This window comes from Nicotiana tabacum, chromosome 9 (assembly GCF_000715075.1).
Source record: "Nicotiana tabacum cultivar K326 chromosome 9, ASM71507v2, whole genome shotgun sequence".
Lineage (NCBI taxonomy): Eukaryota > Viridiplantae > Streptophyta > Magnoliopsida > Solanales > Solanaceae > Nicotiana > Nicotiana tabacum.
In genome coordinates, this window is record NC_134088.1 from 116,727,105 (window position 1) to 116,731,688 (window position 4,584).

Below are 4,584 nucleotides of genomic sequence, written 5' to 3' on the forward strand. Positions count from 1 at the left end.
CTGTTTCCAGAGGTCAATTCCACAGGAGTGTCATCTACCAGGTTACTTCCCAAAATTGGTACTGCAGCATGGCCTTCTGCTGTTTGTCTTGCTATGGACGGGATTGAACGTGTAGTAGTTATCCCTTGTTTGTCTCCTTCAAGTTGTTGGATCACAAAAAGTGGTGGTACTTCAAAAAGTTATAAAGTAATGTTACTTTCCAAACTGCTGCATGCTTTCGCTAGTTGATCCGTTGCCCTATTTTGTTCTTTGTACACATGGTGGATATAACGATTCGATCGATAGTTTTGGATATTTACGCTCTTTTTTACTATTTGAAGTCTTGAATAACTTCATATGATGTATTATGACTTGTGTGAATCGTCAGTTTTGATTTTTCAGGTGTTTCGAAATTAGTTCGGAAGAATGAATTTTCATGTTTGAAAATTTAAGTTGGAAGAGTTGACTAAATTTGACCTTTTAGTATTCGACCTCGTATCAGAGTTTTGATGATTCCATGAGGTACAGATGATGATTTTCGACTCGGGCGTATGCCCGAAATTTCATTTGGATATTTCTAGAAGGTTTCGACACCAATTGGCGAAAGTTGGAAACTTGAAGGTTTGGAATGTTCATAAGTTTGATCGGAAGTTGACTTTAATGATATCGGGTTCGGATTGTAGTTCCGAAAATCTCAGTAGCTTCGTTACGTCATTTATGACTTGTACGCAAAATTTGAGTTCATTCCGAATTGAATTGATATGGTTCGGCACAAGTTTTAGAAATCGAAAGGTTTAAAAATTTCTAAGTTTGAATTATGGTACGATTCGTTATTTTGATATTGTTATATGTGATTTGAGGCCTCTAGTAGGTCCATAATATATTTTGAGACTTGTTGGTATATTCGGATGGGTCCCGAGTGGCTGGGGTGTGTTTTGGGGTGAGTTTTGAACGAGTTTGGGCATTTCGGCACTCTGATGATGTTCTGGGAACAGTTGGAGTGCGGGGGAACATTTTGGAGTGCTGAGGCAAAGCCTCATGTGCGTACCTTAGAGGAAAATTGCGGACCGCAGAAATCCTCTTGCGGCCGCAAAAAGGAGAATTTATAGGTTCGATGGTCTGACTTCGGAAGCTTATATCTTTTAATCTTTAAGGAATTTGGAGATGATCCAAAAATGAAAGTTGTAGCCTTTGATTCTAGTTTCCATAAAGGTAAACCATTCATCATTTGGACATTTATACCGAAAGTTATGGTCAATTTACTGAAACCTGATAGTGTAGTCACTGTTGGACTGCGACCGCATAATTTGGGTTGCGGCTGCAGAACCTGGAATGTGCGGATCGCACAAATATTTTGCGGTCAGCACAATGGGAGATCAGATTTTGTACCATATGAACGAGGATTAGAATATTATTTCATACTTGACTTTGGGAGCTCGGTTTGTGGTGATTTTTTGTGGGATTTTCATAAAATTCGTCGGGGTAAGTGATTCAAACTCGGATTTATTTAATATATATGAATATATCATTGTTTTCATCATTCAAATAATTTTTTGAGATGGAAATTTGGGAAAAATTATAGAAATTTCATAAAATGAATATTTGGGATTTGAATATTGATTCGGAGTCGGATTTGAGTGAAACTAGTATGGTTGGACTCGTAATTGAATGAGTTATCGGATTTTGTTAGTTTCATCAGATTCCGAGACATGGTCTCCACTGCCAACTTTTCGAGCGAAGTTGGGAATTTTTATAAATTGTCTACATTTCTATACTGTTATTTCTATATAGGACTGTACATGTAGAGCTCGTCACTACTTTCAGCCCAAAAGTTAGTCTTGTTACTTATTGAGTACATGGGGTCGGTTGTACTCATACTACATTTCTGCACCTTGCGTGCAGATTTCTGATGTTGATGTAGCTGCGTACGGTGGGAGATGGATTAGAAGATGTACCTGCGTTCCAGTCATTGCTGCCTCTTATTCATGGTAGCTTTAGATTTTTTAATATATTCATGTATACTTCAAACAGATGACGTGTTTTTATTTCACACCAACTTTATAAATTCTAATCTTAGAAGCTCATGATTTGTACTACCAGTCTTTGGGGGGTGTATTAGAGTTAGTTAAATATTAATAGAATTGGATATTTGTTATTTGGCTTACCTAGCGGGTGAGGTTAGGTGCCATTACGGCTAGTTGGATTTAGGATCATGACAAGTTGGTATCAGAGCTCTAGTTCATAGGTTCTATAAGTCATGAGCAAGTGTCTAGTAGAGTCTTGTGGATCGGCATGATGACGTCTATACTTATTTTCGAGAGGCTACATGGCATTTTAGGATAAATTTTCCATCTTTCTTTCCTTATCGTGCGACATTGATTCAGCTTGAAGCGTACTGCTTTAAATTCCTTCCATGCATTTGTTGCGCATGTGAGCGCTCGGTATAAGCCGTGCATCGCCGGATTGTGATTCCATGAATGAGGTTCGAGATGTGTATTATGTATTTTGGTTATGGGCCAGTCTGGGGGACTTGAGTCCAGGGTTAGACCGCAACATAAGCTCGGTAATTTCGATTATGAGAACTTGTGCGTTTGGACTTATGCGTCCGGTAGTGTCCCTATGAGTGAAATTTGTGGCTCGATGAGCGGTTGAATGACTATGTGATGGTTTGGATATGACGAGAAGAGTTTCTCGAGATGTAAAATGGGCCATTGGGAGCTTAATTTCTGTCTTGATTTAATGTATAGTCTCGAGTTTTGAGTGTGTTGAAGAATATTTTACGTTGTTAAATTATGGGGAAAATTAAATTCTCATATCTTATTAGTGAGTTTGGAATCAGGATGTTTCAGCAAATTAAATTCTCATATCTTATTAGTGAGTTTGGAATCAGGATGTTTCAGTGATCGCGTAGTAATTGTGGCTGTGAAAGGGTATAGCAAGATGCCAATGTGAGGCTAAGCAGGTGGGTTATCTCATGCGAAGTAATCTATGTAGGTGTGTTCTTTATAATGTTGTGTGGGGAGTTTCTTTTCTACCAGCGGGATATACGTGTTGATATTTGAATTTGAAATGATCAAGGAAGTCGATCTGACCTTCACAAGAATGAAGGCGAGCTTAGGAGATGAATTGAGGTATTTTATGGTTTGTGTTACCTGAGCTTGTGAAGAATTTTTGTTGAATTGACTGCGGGATTATGACAATAGTAGAGTATGAGTATGGTGAGTTATCAGATATTTTATTATATGGCTTTAAGCCAAGTGGGGGAGTCTGCTATCTACGATTTGATTGCATCATTATGTGTTGTATTGGTTTTGGTCCGAGGCATACTTGTGGATTAGTTATGACTTGCAGATGTTGAAATCAAAGATGAATCGAGTAAGTAAATTCCTTAATACGGGTTACATTGTACTTTATGAAAATATGAAAATCATGGAATGATTAAGTTGTTATTATGAAGGATGTAGTACACACGGAGTATGAATTGATCGGTGGTATTAAGGCAGGGTTACCTCTTTGAGTGTTGTTTTGCTAATGGGGCACGTGTTTTTTGGCCCGTTTGGGCAGTACAATTTAGATTTCGGCAGAGTGGATGACTCTCGAGAGAGTTCTACTAGATTCAAAATGTATATGTGGCAATTGAAAATTTTTCGGATTCGTATATCGCTAGAATTAGTTATTTATATTGGATGGTGTCGGGACTTGCGGTAATTTTGTATGACTATGGATTCTACATTTCAGTATAAGAAATGAAAGAGGAACAATTTTAAATTCACATAAGGTCCTTCAGAGTGGGTATCTCGGTTGTGGTACTTTGTGGTGCTTAAGAAGAATACAATGGTTTATGGTCCTTATGGCAGTGTCGTTTTATGTTAAGATGTCTTGTAGTGAGCTTTGGGTAAGGATCGTAGTGTTCTGACAAGGAGAAGTGTCAACTTGAGGGTAATTCAGAAGAAACTCTAAGAAAATAGGACAACTGGGTAGTAGGCTAGACCAACATGGTAATGGTATGCTCGGTTCTTTTAGGTAATTATGATGTGGTGAGGCTCTACAAATATTTTGGTGGCAATATTCTTGGGTTTGGTGACTTGCGTGGCTTGATCGAGTTAGAGGAGTTTAGTTATGATAGCTCGATTATGTACAAATGGATTTCAAAGTGTTCTTGATGGTTTCTACCATGGTTTGAACCAGATATTTTCTACCGGTATGGGGAACGTGTTATGTATTGTGATTTTCTCCTTGAAGGAAGCAAGAGGAAGGTTTCTAAATGACCGGGTATGTAATTTGCTGGTTACCCAGAGTTGATAATGAGATTCATGTGTTTGTCACGTGATGGAATGATAGATGTGGTGTGTTGTGCGGGATTAAGATTTACATATACAAGGTAGCAGTTCATTCCTGAAGGGAATGTCACGGATTCTGGACAGAATGGTCAGTTTCAGATATTTAGATGAATGTTATAACTGCTCGGTAATCCCTGAGAAGGGTGCGCATTTCAGTAGGCGCATTGTGATTGACTTACGTATGTTCATCGGTATTATGGTACTCACCTGGTTGATAGACTGTTGATATTTAAATTATTGCTATATGGCACAGAAGAATTACGAA